The following is a 15,179-nucleotide window of genomic DNA, read 5'->3' on the forward strand; positions in this document are numbered from 1 at the left end:
TCAGTCTTTTTCTAATTGTACTGTCATGAACTTTAACATTTAACATGCTGAGGACTGTAGAGTCTGAGAGGTAGCTCGTGGATGTTTTGGAATTTCCCTGAGCATTGCACAGTCTGCCCTTGGGGTGAATTTGCTGGGAAGATTCCCACTCCTGGGAAGATTGGCACCTGTCTTGAATGTTTTCCACTTGTGAATAATCTTCCCCACTGTAGAATGATGGACTTTAAATTGTTTGGAAATGGCCTTATAACCCTTCCCAGATTGATGGGCAGCAACAATTGCTTTTCTAAGATCATTGCTGATGTCTTTACTCTTTGGCATTTTGTTAACACACACCTGAACGCTCGAGACCAGCAGACTCCTGAGATTTCAGCTGTTATAAAGGTGGTCACACTTGCTGATGATAAATTAATCAGGGGCATTTGATTAGCAGCACCTGGCTACTACTTGGCCTCTTCATACCTATGGGAGCAGTAAGGGTGTACTTAGTTTTTCACACATGGCTTCTCCAATTTGGCTTTATTTCTGTAAAATAAATAATGACACTGTGTAATATGTCATAGAATCATAGAATAGTAGGGTTGGAAGGGGCCTACAAGGCCATCAAGTCCAACCCCCTGCTCAATGCAGGAATCCAAGTCAGAGCATCCCTGACAGATGGCTGTCCAGCCTTGTCTTGAACGCCTCCAGTGTGGGAGAGCCCACCGCCTCCCTAGGTAATTGGTTCCATTGTCATATTGCTCTAACAGTCAGGAGGTTTTTCCTGATGTTCAGCCGGAATCTGGCTTCCTGTCACTTGAGCCCATTATTCTGTGGGGAATTAGTACTTCCCGGGATTTGGAAGCTGTGCGTCTATTAATGCAGCCCAAAAGAGCATTGGCCTTTTTTGCAGCCACATCCCATTGTTGGCTCATATTCAGCTTGTGATCGACAACAATTCCAAGATCCTTCTCACTTCCAGTGTTGTTGAGCCACATGTCCCCCATCTTGTAACTGTGCATTTGGTTTCTTTTTCCTAGGTGCAGAACTTAGCATTGATCCCTACTAAGTTTCATTTTGTTGTTTTCTGCCCAGTGCTCCAGTCTATCCAGATCACTTTGAATTTTGTTTCTGTCTTCCAGGGTATTAGCTATCCTGCTGAATTTGGTGTCATCTGCAAATTTGATCAGGATTCCCTGCACCTCCTCCTCCAAGCCATTAATACAAATGTGGAAGAGCACTGGGCCCAGGACTGAACCCTGCGGTACCCCGCTCGTTACCTCTCCCCAGTTGGAGAAGATCCCATTGATAAGCACTCTTGGAGTCCGATTCTGTAGCCAACTATGGATCCACTGGATCGTTTCATCTAGCCCACTTTGAGCTAGTTTGCTCATCAGGATATCATGGGGCACTTTGTCGAAAGCTTTGCTGAAGTCGAGGTATATTATGTCTACATCATTCCCACAGTCCACAAGGGAGGTGACTTGATCAAAAAATGAGATCAGATTCGTCTGGCAGGACTTGTTCTTGACAAATCCATGTTGGTTTCGAGCAATCACTGCATTGTTTCCAAGGTGCTTCCAGATGGATTGCTTTAGAATCTGCTCCAGAATTTTCCCAGGGATTGATGTCAGACTGACTGGTCTGTAGTTTCCAGGTTCCTCCTTTTTACTCTTTTTGAAGATAGGGACAACATTAGCCCTCCTCCAGTCATCTGGCACTTCCCCCATCCTCCATGATTTCCCAAAGAGAATAGAGAGCGGTTCTGAGAGTTCTTCTGCCAGTTCCTTTATTACTCTAGGGTGCAGTTCATCTGGCCCTGGAGATTTGAACTCATTCAAAGTAAGGGGAGAGGTAACGAGTGGGGTACCGAAGGGCTCCGTCCTGGGCCCAGTGCTCTTCAACATTTTTATTAATGACTTGGAGGAGGAGGTGCAGGGAATCCTGATCAAATTTGCAGATGAGACAAAATTGGGTGGGATAGCTAATACTTTGGAAGACAGAAACAAAATTCAAAGTGATCTGGATAGACTGGAGCGCTGGGCAGAAAACAGCAGAATGGCATTTAATAGGAATAAATGCCAAGTTCTGCACCTAGGAAAAAGAAACCAAATGCACAGTTACAAGATGGGGGATACGTGGCTCAACAACACTACAAGCGAGAGGGATCTTGGAATTGTTGTCGATCACAAGCTGAATATGAGCCAACTATGTGATGTGGCCGCAAAAAAGGCCAATGCTCTTTTGGGCTGCATTAATAGAAGCATAGCTTCCAAATCCCGGGAAGTACTAGTTCCCCTCTACTCAGCACTGGTTAGGCCTCATCTGGAGTACTGTGTCCACTTCTGGGCACCACACTTTAAGATGGATGCAGACAAGCTGGAGAGGGTTCAGAGGAGGGCAACAAAGATGATCAGGGGACTGGAAACAAAGCCCTGTGAAGAGAGACTGAAAGAACTGGGCATGTTTAGCCTTGAGAAGTAAAGACTGAGGGGAGATATGATAGCACTCTTCAAGTACTTGAAAGGTTGTCACAGAGAAGAAGGCCGGGATCTCTTCTTGATCATCCCAGAGTGCAGGACACAGAATAATGGGCTCAAGTGACAGGAAGCCAGATTCCAGCTGAACATCAGGAAAAACGTCCTGACTGTTAGAGCAATACGACAATGGAACCAATTACCTAGGAAGGTGGTGGGCTCTCCCACACTGGAGGCATTCAAGACGAGGCTGGACAGCCGTCTGTCAGGGAAGCTCTGACTTGGATTCCTGCCCTGAGCAGGGGGTTGGACTCGATGGCCTTGTAGGCCCCTTCCAACCCTACTATTCTATGATTCTAATTCGGTGTTCCTTGACCATATGCCTATTGATCTCAAGCTGCAACCCTGCCCCTTCAGCCTGTACTTCGCCTTTGCCAGGGGGGTAATAGACCCTCTTTTGGAGAAGACTAAGCCAAAGTAGGAATTGAGCACCTCTGCCTTTTCTTTGTCATCGGTTATCGTTTTGCCATCCTTATTTAATAGCTGAACCACCATTTCTTTCCTCTGCCTTTTACTGTGCATGTAGCTGAAGAAAGCCTTTTTGTTGTTTTTAGTATCCCTCTCTAACCTCAGCTCGTTCTCAGCTTTAGTCTTCCTGACGCCATCCCTGAAATTCTACGCTACCTGCCTGTACTCTTCCTTTATTACTTGGCCTTCTTTCCACTTCCTGTATATGTCCTTTTTTGTTTTCAGGTCATTTTTAAGCTTTTTGTGAAGCCACATTGGCTTCTTCTGTTGTCTTCCACCTTTTCTTCTTGTTGGAATGGATTGTAATTGTGCCTCGAGAATTTCCTTTTTTAAAAGCTCCTACCCATTTTGGACTCCTTTTCTCATTAGTGTTGCTTGCCATGGGACCTTCCTGATCATTATTCTGAGTTTATTAAAATCAGCTTTCCTAAAATCCAGGTTACGCGTTTGGCTACACTCAGCTTTTGCTTCCCTTAGAACCAAGATCTGAAGTACAACATGGTTGCTTTCCCCCAGAGTTCCTGTAACTGCTACTTTATCCACTCAGTCATCTCTGTTGGTTAGGATCAAGTCAAGGATAGCTGATCCTCTAGTTCCTTCCTCTATTTTCTGTAGGAGGAAGTTATCCGCCACCCAAGTCAGGAATTTCCTGAAGGGGCCATGTTTTGTAGAAGTTTGTTGTTGTTGTTCAGTCGTTAAGTCGTGTCCGACTCTCCGTGACCCCATGGACCATAGCACGCCAGGCCTTCCTGTCCTCCGCTCTCTCCCGGAGTGTGCTCAAGTTCATATTCATTGCTATCTAGCCATCTCATCCTCTGCCGTCCCCTTCTCCTTTTGCCTTCAATCCTTCCCAGCATCAGGGTCTTTTCCAGTGACCTTTCTCTTCGCATTTTATGGCCAAAATATTTCAGCTTCAGTATCTGTCCTTCCAATGAGCACTCAGGGTTGATTTCCTTTAGGATGGACTGATTTGACCTCCTTGCAGTCCAGGGGACTCATAAGAGTCTTCTCCAGCACCGCAGTTTGAAAGCATCAATTCTTCGGCGCTCAGCCTTCCTTATAGTCCAGCTCTCAGCCATACGTTACTACTGGGAAAACCATAGCTTTGATTATATGGACCTTTGTCAGCAAGGTGATGTCTGTGTTTCTCACTATGTTGTCTAGGTTTGCCATAGCTTTCCTCCCAAGGAGCAAGCGTCTTTTAATTTCATGGCTACAGTCACCATCTGCAGTGATCTTGGAGCCCAAGAAAGTAAAATCTGTCACTGCTTCCATTTCTTCCCCTTCTATGTGCCAGGAAGTGATGGGACCAGATGCCATGATCTTAGTTTTGTTAATGTTGAGTTTCAAACCAGCTTTTGCACTCTCCACTTTCACCCTCAACAAGAGGCTCTTGAGATCCTCTTCGCTTTCTGCCATTAGGGTGGTATCGTCTGCGTATCTGAGGTTGGGGCATAGACTTGAATTACTGTGATGTTGAATGGTTTGCCTTGGATTCGTACTGAGATCATTCTGTCGTTTTTGAGATTGTACCCCAGTACTGCTTTTCCCACCCTTTTGTTGACTATGAGTGCTACTCCATTTCTTCTCAGGGATTCTTGCCCAAAGTAGTAGATATAATGGTCACTTGAGTTAAATTCACCCATGCTTGTCCATTTTAGTTTGCTGATTCCCAAGATATCGATGTTCAATCTTGCCATCTCCTGTTTGACCACCTCCAGCTTACCTTGATTCATTGATCTTACATTCCAGGTTCCTTAACAATATCATTCTTTACAGCATCAGATTTTCTTTTTACCACCAGACAGCTCCACAGCTGAGTGTCCTTTCGGCTTTGGCCCAGCCGCTTCACTCTTTCTGGCGCTACTTTGAAATTCCTTCTGATTTTCCCCAGTAGTATATTGGACCCCTTCCGACCTGAGGGGCTCATCTTCCGGCGTCATCTCTTTTAGCCTTGTGATACGTTCCATGGGGTTTTCTTGGCAAGAATACTGGAGTGGGTTGCCATTTCCTTCTCCAGTGGACCACATTTTGTCAGAACTCTCCGCCATGACCTGTCCATCTTGGGTGGCCCTGCACAGCACAGCTTATGGCTTCACTGAGTTACGCAAGCCCCTTCGCCACAACAAGGCAATTATCCATGAAGGGGTTTGCAGAATTTTTCTCCCAAGAAATATCGGGGAAATTGAAGTCCCCCATTACTACTACATCATGCTTCCTTAAAACATTGGCTATTTGCTTTTCAAAAGTTTCATCCTAGTCTTCTCCTTGATTGGGTGGCCGGTAGTAGACTCCGACCATCAAGTTCCTTTTATTCTTTGCTCCATTTATTTTGATCCAGATGCTCTCGATGGGGCTACCAAACTCCTCCTGCTGTATTTCTGTGCAGATATATGTATTTTTCACATACAGTGCAACCCCGCCTCCCTTTCTGTTCCTCCTGTTCTTTTTGAACAAGTTATATCCTTCAATTGCTGTATTCCAGTCATGAGAGTCATCCCACCAAGTCTCAGTTATACCTATCAAGTCATAATTTCCCTCTTGTATTAAGAGTTCAAGTTCGTTCTGTTTATTTCCCATACTCTGGGCATTAGTATATAGACATCGAAGACCATGTGCTTCATGTGTTGTTATTCATCTGTGGTTGTATTTACCTAATTTTAAGATCAACCCTGAGTGCTCATTGGAAGGACAGATACTGAAGCTGAAGCTCAAATATTTTGGCCACCTAATGCGAAGAGAAAAATCACTGGAAAAGACCCTGATGCTGGGAAGAATTGAAGGCAAAAGGAGAAGGGGACGGCAGAGGATGTGATGGCTAGATAGCATCACCAATGCAATGAATATGAACTTGAGCACACTTCAGGAGAGAGCGGAGGACAGGAAGGCCTGGGGTTCTATGGTCCATGGGGTCACGAAGAGTCGGACACGACTTAACAACCGAACAACAAGGACCAGATGATTTTTATTATGTCCTGATACGTAAAACCATAGAACTCAGAGGATGTACTTTCTTTTTCACATGACTTTATATGTAAGTGGAAATTTGCCAAGGAAATTCAATGCAGAGTGCATCCAGATGATTCTTCTATCATGCTATCACCCTGCTTCATTCACAAAATTTTATGGGGGAGGCAGGAGGGGTCCAGATGATGTTGTCTTCCATTTGTAACCCTCCCATATTTTTCCACTGCTTCCATCTTTTTTCTTTTCAGCAAAAATCCTCTAAGGAGGAAAAGATGGAATATCTGTACAATAACTTTTGATTGGTAGTGCTGGGAGCTCTCCATGTGGAAGCACCTCCAGTTGCATTTGACTTCAAAGAGGAAACTTCTTTAAAAATGAGGGGATTGATAAAAGGATGTTGAAATGGGAAGTCAGGAGGATCAGATCTCTACACTTGGAGGCGGGGGGTTAATCAAAACCATAACAATAGAAGCTCACCTAGAATATATGCTGCAGTTCAGGAAAAGGACACTTCAATCCAAGAGGCCATCAGTATCATCATTGCAATGAACAATGTCAAGGAAGCTATTAGAGAGACAAAAGGCTTCCTTCAGAAAATGGAAGTCTTGCCCAAACACAGAGAACAAAAAGGAACACAAAAATTGCACTGAAGAAATATAAGTAGAAAATAAGTTATTTAAAATAAGATTTTGAGGCGCATAACATTAAGACCAACCCCCCAAAAGTCACATCAGAAGCAGAAAACTGACTAGGGAGGCGGTTGGGCCATTAAATGACAGTGGAGTAAAATGAATATTAAGGAGGATAAGGAAATTGCAAGAGAATGAATTCTCTTTCATCTCACTTCACTGCAGAAGGTGTAGGGCAGATACCTGTGCCTGACATTTTCTGGAAGGGAGTCTGAGGAACAGCCAAATAGTAGTGACACAAGATGAAGTTCTAGACCAGGAACTTCTAGCCCACAGCCCTAATTCAGCCAGTGCATGCCCATCTGACCCATGGAGGCTTGGGTTCTCTGCCTGGGCCCCACTCATAGCCTGGAGGCTACCAGAGGATTGGGGAGGAGGTAGAGAGAGGAATCCCTTTCTCATCTCCAGTCTTTGATCAGAAATAACCAGGGGATTCCCCTGCATGTTGCTACCCCACCCACTGGGATAAGAGTAGTCATGGGATAAGAGAGGTCCTCACCGGTTAGAGAACAGGAAGCGGAGAATAGGAATAAATGGACAGTTCTTGCAAATCCTAAATTATTTAGGGTGGTTAAAACAAAAGAGTTCAAAAGGATCTCTTAGATTGAAGGAATGGGCATTAAAATGGCCGATGTAATTTTATGTAAGGAAGTGTAAAATGATGCACAATGGGGCGGGGGGGAAGAACCCACACTAGCTTCCCTGTATGTGCTGATGTGTTGGCACTTATGTACCAGAAAGTGGATCTTGGGGTTGTGGTTGATAGCTCAGTGAAAATGTTAACTCCTTGCCTGGCTGCAGCGAAAAATGAGAATTCGATATTGGGGATCATAGGAAAGGGACTGAAAATAAAACTGCCAAGATCATAATGGCATTGTACAAACCTATAGTACAACCACATTTGGAACATTATGTACGCTTCTAGTCACTGCATCTCAAAAAAGGATATTGTATTGCTGGACAAGGCACAGAGAGGGGCAATCAAAATGATCAAGGGGCTGGAGCAATTCCTCTGTGAGGAAAAGTTACAATGTTTGGAGCTTTTTGGCTTAGACAAATGAGTAAGGCAGGACATGATAAAGGTATGAAGTATGCATGGTGTAGAGAAAGTGTATAGGGAGACGTTTTCTCCTTCCCCTAAGACTAGAACCTGGTGTCATCCAATGAAGCTTAACGGAGGGAGATTGAAGGCAGACGAAAGGAAGTACTCCTTTATACAGCACATAGTTAAAGTATGGAATTTGCTATGGATGGCTTTAAAATGGGATTAAACATATTCATGGAAGATAAGGCTATCAGTGGCTGCTAGTCATGATGGCTATATATTACTTCAAGTATTGGAGGTAGTATGACTCTCAATACCAGTTGCTGGGGAACATGGGCAGAAGGGTGCTGTTGCACTCAAGTCCTGCTTGTGGGGTTCCCCTAAGCACCTGGTTTTGGTCATTGTGGGAACAGAATGCTGGACTAGAGAGGCCTTTGGTCTGATCCATCATGGCTGCTCTTATTCTGCAGCCAGGTTCTTTGTGCAGATCTGTGAGAATGCCACACATACCTGTTCACGTTGGGCAGGTGTGAAGTTTGGTATTGGGTGTAGAATTTGTTATCTGGAGAACCTTGTCTTTCATGATTTGACAAAGGCACGTTTTTGGCCCTGATGACTTCCAAGATGAGTTTAAGTACATGTCAGCAGTGCCTGGAGGATCCTTAGGAGTGTGTGTTGCAAGGGGCAGGGCTTTCGGTGCTGTTGGCCACTCTTTATCCTTCCTTGTGGTTAGCAGAAGTGAATTGGAATGTATGCAACCTAAACAAAATTGGCTGATTTATTTAGTATAAAACTTCTGTTCATGTTAACCACTTGTGCTGTTTTGGTGCAGAATCTAGATGAGAAACAGCAATACAAGACTTCTTTTTAATCACCAAGTCATCTTCTGTGAACTCCAAGTCTGTTAGGTCGTGTATTCCTTGCGCTAGATATAATTGACAGTGACTTATTCCCTTACTCCCAGTCGCTCTGTTCAGCTGCCTTGGGCAAATTTGTGGCCCCAGGTTCAGCATTGTTGGAACCCTCTCCTGGGGGTTGTTGGCAATTTCTGGCATGCAGTGTTCTCAAGCCAAGAGCTGCTGCTGCTGCTGCTGTGACAACAGGTGGCCCTCCAGAGCTGCTAAGCAACTCTGCCTGACGTCCCAGCTTCTCTCTCCTATTGTGCCAGTGCATAGCAGCCGCGCTGGGCTCCAGTGCCACTGGTAGCAGCACAAAGCCTGGCAGTCTAAGAAACATGTTAATTAAGGGACAGGTTATCTCGTGAGCGGGTCCCGTGGCTGGCAGGCAGAATGTCTTGGCTACAACAGCTGCCGCGTTTGACACAAATGCTGCTCCTGCTGGCTTCTGGTCTGGGTGAAGTAGCAGGAGCCACTTCATGACTGCCTGGCCTCCATTTTATGAGAGCACATCACTTTTAATGTGATATTTTATCACTAAAGGTTTGGCAGCCTTACACAGTTGGGCATAGCCAGATTCTGGTTTTACTCTAGACTTGTTGGCAGTTGTATAATAAAATCCTTTGGTTTTTGTGAAGTGCTTTTGCTGCAAGTGGCTAAAGTGTTTATAGGGACAAACAACAGCTCTCTTTCTTTCATAACAATCACGTGCAGGCACTGCTGCGTCTAACGCTGAAGGAAAGTGACCTCTTCAGCTTTCAGTGTGTTGATAACCAAAGGGGTTCTTCAAAATATGCCCTGCCACTTGCTCCATGGGATCCCCTGGGTTCTCTCCCCTCCCTCTCTCTAACAAGCCCCACATCAAGTAACTTGGCTGAAACAAGCTCTCTGGTGGAGCCATGGCTGAAGTTTATTTAAACAAAATCCCAGCAAGACTTTAACATTTAGATTTTTATACTGAAGTCAAATTAACTTTAAGCTATTCAGCCTTGTACAGGTCTAACTACTGAAATTTGACGCTAGCTTCTAGCGGCTGGGCATATACTTCCAACCCTCCGTTTGGGCATCCTTTTGCTCCACAGAGAAAAGATGCCATGGGCAGGAAGTCTAGCCTAAGAATTTCTTCAGCTGCCAGCTGGTAAGAAACAGCATATTGTACTTTTTAAAATCCTGTTTTGCCAGGCTTTTAAAAATGCTTCTGTTGGTGTTCTGCCCGGCACACGTACATTCACCCCGTACTGCACCCCAGCAAGGGAGGTTGTACGTACTTTAGTATTGTCCTCTTCAAGTCCAGTTGTGCTTCCCTAATAGGCATCCCTGTTAGCTCTTTGATCTAAACTCTTCTTGTAAAAAACAGTTTTGCTCCTGAAGAAATGGCTTTTCCCTTTTCCTTTTTGGTTTCCAGGCAACCTGGCCTTCTGCAGGATCACAGCACCCCAATGACGTCTGTGCTGCTCCCCCGCCTTCTTCCTCTCTCCCCCTCAGAGGTTCAAGGCTGTACACATGTGAGCTGTTTTTCATCTTCCCTCCCACGTGCCATGATGTGTGCTTTGGTACATGTGTGGGAAAAGGCAGCTTGGAGGATGGAACAGCTCCGGTTGGATCATCTGCTTTCTGCCAGACCTTTCCATGTTTGCGTTTCCTTGATTAAAATGCTTGTTTCATCCATTTGTGTCAGGTTGAGTTTTATGCTGTCCTTACTGGAGTAGCAAAGATATTCTGACAGTCTTTTCCTAGAGCAGTTGCATCCAGTGCAGTCATGATTGCAAACACAAGTGGTTTTGGCATAGACGGAAGCAGACTCTGTAAAGAGGTGACTAGGAAGTCCCTCCAGGGATTTAGCAGGTGTGGGATCTGAACCGGACCTTAGGCTTTCAAGGTTCTGATGTGGGCAGTGGCCTTGTTGGGATCCCTGCACAAAGGCAAGATCACAGGGAAGCAAGGTGAAAAGTAACTGGGCTGCCTGATCCAGAAAGAAACCAGGCAAAGCTGTGTGTGGCAGGGGGGATTGCATGGCAGAGCAAGAACTGGCTCATGCAAGCCCCTTGCTAGGTCCCAGAAGCTGTCAAAATGTGTGTGGGCTTTACAAATAGTACAGGCTGTGCGATAATACACAGTTGTAGGCATGTTTTGGGACAGCCATGGTGGACCCCCATGTCGAAAAATTGTACTACTCTGGCAGGCCAAGTTTAAGTCATATCCTCCCAGCCTCTGGCAGAATAGGAGGGAGCCCCAGCATGTGTCTACTTTCTCTCATACCTTTGGAAGTACCAAACCAGAAGACATAAACCAAGGTTTGCTCTTTGACACACAAACTGATTTCCTGGCATTCAAGGCTAAGACAAATGTTTCCGGAATGAAGTTCTATGTAAATGGCCTTAAGGAATTAGAGTAAACGTGCAGAACCCTGGATGAGAGCCAGGTTTGGGGTTCTCAGATGTATCACCTTATGTCGTCTGGTTTGGTACTTCCTCTCTTGGAGGCAAAAGGGCAACTCCTGGACCAGGAGACCACTAGAGACTGCTTCAAGCTGTTCCACATATGTGGTGTGATGTGTACTGTTCCTGATAAGGTTCTCACAAATGGCTGAACCAGTGCAAAGTGTAACAGTTGTAATAGTAAGAATATGGAACTTATTGTTTGGGGTGGGGGCAGGAGAGTCAGACCAAGGAATTTCAGGGGGATCCATGTTGCTGCTATGTTGCTGTGGGGTACCACACTCTACAGATGCTGGAGTTCCTTGTGCTCCTCTGCCACCATCCCCCAGTGTGCCATTGGATTCCTGAGAAAACTGACCTCCTGTGGAAAATTGCAAATTGGAGGAAGGGTGCTTAGGGTTGTAATGTTGGTTAATTGGCAGATATCATCAAATGACTGCATATTATTTGACTGCAGTCAAATATTGTTAAATACGTCATGAAGCAAAGAAGGCCACTGGCAGCTTACCTTTAAAAAAAGAATTGTGGTAGTGGCATTTTTAGGAGGGGCAGGTGTGAGGGCTGCTTGCTCCTGAAGTCTGCAGCAAAGCTTCTACTGACCATCTGCTAGGCAGGAGCACAAGCGATCACCACAGCAAGGGGTCACTTTTTAAACTGCATTTTTATTTTTAAAAATATAACTGGAGGTTGACCCTGCTGTTTCAAGATAAAAGCCAAAGAGAAGAATGGTTCAGTGAATCATTCACATTTCTAGAAAACTTACCTTACATTCTTAAAAGTTATAATAGTTATTACATTCTTTTTAAGTTAATTTCATTCTTTCACAACAAAAGTTAACTAACCTGTTTTTTCCATTATAATAATTTCTAGAGAGCCTTGTTTTAATCTGTTCTTGTAATTAGCAGAAGTATCAAACCTGTTGATGGATTAAAATATCATACACGTTCTAAGAAAGTTGATGCTTCAAAAAATACTTGACCAAACTTTGACCGGTCAGTTGACCAGTTAAATATCCAGCCCTAAGAGTTCTTAAAAGCCTGTATCTCAAACTCAAACCTGAATAACTTGGGGACCAGGGAGATGGGGACTTCCAACAGCAGTTACTTGATGCTCCATCTGGATTCAAGGGACATTTCAGTGTGCATGGCATCAATCTTTTCCTGAGGGAACACTGATGGTTAGTTATGTCAGAGTGCATTCTCTCTCCCCACTCGCACCCCACCCTGGCAGGTCCGTGTGTGTTGTTTCCTTTCAACTATATTAGATCTTGGAGGAATAGTTGTATACAGAAATGGGGCTTAATGTGAGGATGGCTTGTAGAGCACTTTCCATGGGAATTTGCCTCCAGACCTTGATGGCTTGGATGGAGAAACTCATCTCCAAGAAGCGATTAATTTGAAGATGGGCAAATTTGGAGCCCCAGTTTCCTCCCACATGATGCAGAACCCTAGATTGCAGTCCCAGGATCCCCTTCATTCATGGTGGAGTTCTTAGGAAAGGGGTAGGGGGAGTGGGCAAAATGGATTCTTAGCCTCCCCACTCAGACTGCTTCCCAGTAAGCGAATGGAGCTCTTTTGCACTCAATTGGAGTGTGTGTGGGATGTCTAAACCAGCTGAATGTAGATAGCTTGGCCATGTGTCATGCACCTGGTTATGGCAGTGGGTTTGTCCTGCCAATCACTGGCAGATCTGGGCTCTGCTGTCTTTTCCCTGAATTAAATGACTCGACTTGAATAAGCAGACACTTCAGGGAAGGATGCTTGTGCTGCCTGGAAGGAAGGACCACCTGCGATCCATTTGCGAAGCAAGCATAACAGGTGGATCTGAACTATAGTACTTGATAAACCTCTGCTGTGCCCCTGGACTGAATGGTGACCTCTACTGCTAGTTTCTGTGACCAACTGGTATCGTTGCCATCACAGTCTGTGCCACCTGAGTGGAGGACGATGGCAGTGTATGTGTCAGGAAGGGAGCCAGTAAAAGAGAGGATTTTCTCTGCTCCAGTTTGACTGTGTTCTCTCTAGGCAGCTTGTGCCTTTTGCTGAAGGAAGACAAGAAAATTGGTCCATGGGTGGCTGGTACAAGAAGATAAGTACACCCATTCTGCTGATTTGGAATGCATTGCCACTGAAAAGGGTTAAATGGTAGAGTGAGCTCCATGTGGGAAGGATTTGGCTGTGCTAGGGTCAAATGTAAGCCACGGGCTTCTACTTGAACTGCCTTGATTCTGCGGATGACTTTTTTCCTGTGCCTGCAAACTGCAGGCTTGCAGGAAGTGTGACAGTGTAGGCACAGGAAATAACAGCTTTTCATTTGGTACCTTTTATCCAGAAAGACTCTGAGGCTGCAGCTCCCACCCTGTTTGTCACTAAATGCACCCACCCCCTCAGAGGAGAACACAACAGTTTCTTTAGGAACAGCCAGTGGGCTGCCTTTTCAGGAGGTCTAAATTTGCTGCTACTAAAACGGAATCTTTTTCTTTCATGATCCTTGCAACCTTTCCAGCCCTTGCTAGGGAGGCAGGTATGGCAGAGCCCAAAATACTCATTTGCCTTATAAACAGTCCTACTCAAGATGGGACTGGTGCAGGTCAAACAGAACTTTTAGACTTAGAGGCAAAATGCATGGTCTCCACTTCAGCTTGCAAGCAGGTCAGTGAAACAGATGCCAAGGCCCTGAGCTTCGACAGGGAGGCACAGTGGCTAGGGATTGTGAATGTACACAAGTGGCTTGGCACTCGTTCCAAAGCTGAAGGTAGTGAGAGGGTGCTTGGAAACCATATGCACCTGTGTGATTCTGAGACCTGAGGTGGCAAAAGTTGCCCAGTGTAGGTCCAGCATTTGTTATGTAAGGTCACCAACAAAAACGTCTTAAGTTCGGAGTCTTGTCTCCAGCTGAGATGTATTTGTATGTGCCAATAAAAATGGGCTCCAGATGTGAGTAAGCGACATAGGGCTCTTTGAATGGCTTCATTTTGCCTTCTTGATCTGTATTTAATTTGAGGCTGCAGAGCAAAGCACGAAAAGTGAAACTTCCAATAGTAGTTTGATACTATGGCAGAATGGCAAAGCAGCAAGGGAGGGGCTAGGGGCTCCTTGGAGGAGAAACAAAACCAGCTGCAAGGATCTCCTCCTCCCCTCTCTCTGATTGCCCTAAAACTCTTCTCAGCTTTTCTCTTAAGGCATTTTTATAACACCATCCAAATTGAAATTTCTAGGGCAGTTTGCAATAACTAATAAAAAACATAAATACAATACAAATAGTGAAAGCGAATGCTAAAATGACAGCCAAAGACATTTTTTTAAGTAAAAAATTACACACACACACACACACACACGGAGGATAAAAGCTTGGGAAAACAGAAAGGATTTTGTTGAGCATCCACCCAAGAGACATTCATGTAGGCACCTGGCAAGCCTCCCTGGAAGAAAAATTCCACAAGTGAGGCACCACAGTCCCAAAGGCCCCCTCTCCCCCGTAGCCCCCAGCTCACTTCAGATGGGAGAGATACCCAGAGGTGGTCTCTGAGGAAGATCTCAATGTGGAAAAATGTGTTCTCTCAAGTATCCAGGCCCCAGGCCGTGTAGGTCTTTAAGGTAAGCACCAGCACTTTTACTTGTGCTTAGAAACAGACTGGAAGCCAAGGGAGCATTTTAAGCCCTGGCAAGATGTGTTCCCAACACTTGGTCCTGGTTGGGAGCCTATCAGCTGTGTTTTGAACTAACTGCTGATTCTAGGCAGTCTTCAAAGACCTCCTGACATACAACAAAGTGCAGTAGCACTTTAGAGGTCCTGGAGGTTGCCAGAACACAGATAACTGTAGCCAGGCTTGCTCTACCCAGGAAGGGTTGCAGTTGGCGCAGCAGCCTTAGTTGGGAGCCTGAGTACACTGGCCCTCATCTAGTCTATACCTGCTTCCAGGCAGTGATTCAGCACCTCCACTGCTCACCTGAATCCAATGTAAAGGTGAGAGAGAATTAAGAACATAAGAAGAGCCGTACTGGATCAGACCAAGGATCCATCTAGTCCAGCATTCTGTTCACACAGTGGCCAACCAGCTGTCGATGGGAAACCCACAAGCAAGACATGAGTGCAACAGCACCATCCTGCCCATGCTCCCCAGCAACTGGCCTACACAGGCTTATTGCCTCTGATACTGG

General features: G+C 45.2%; 1 protein-coding gene across 5 annotated transcripts in view; it reads left to right on the forward strand.

Moving 5' to 3' along the window:
• SIK3 (SIK family kinase 3) overlaps positions 1-15,179 on the forward strand; it is a 146,702-nt gene that overhangs the window by 64,473 nt on the left and 67,050 nt on the right. The gene's annotated exons all lie outside the window — the stretch shown is intronic.

The sequence above is a fragment of the Heloderma suspectum genome, chromosome 6 (assembly GCF_057233095.1).
Source record: "Heloderma suspectum isolate Gila_16-S chromosome 6, 16-S_ref, whole genome shotgun sequence".
In the NCBI taxonomy this organism is placed as follows: Eukaryota; Metazoa; Chordata; class Lepidosauria; order Squamata; family Helodermatidae; genus Heloderma; species Heloderma suspectum.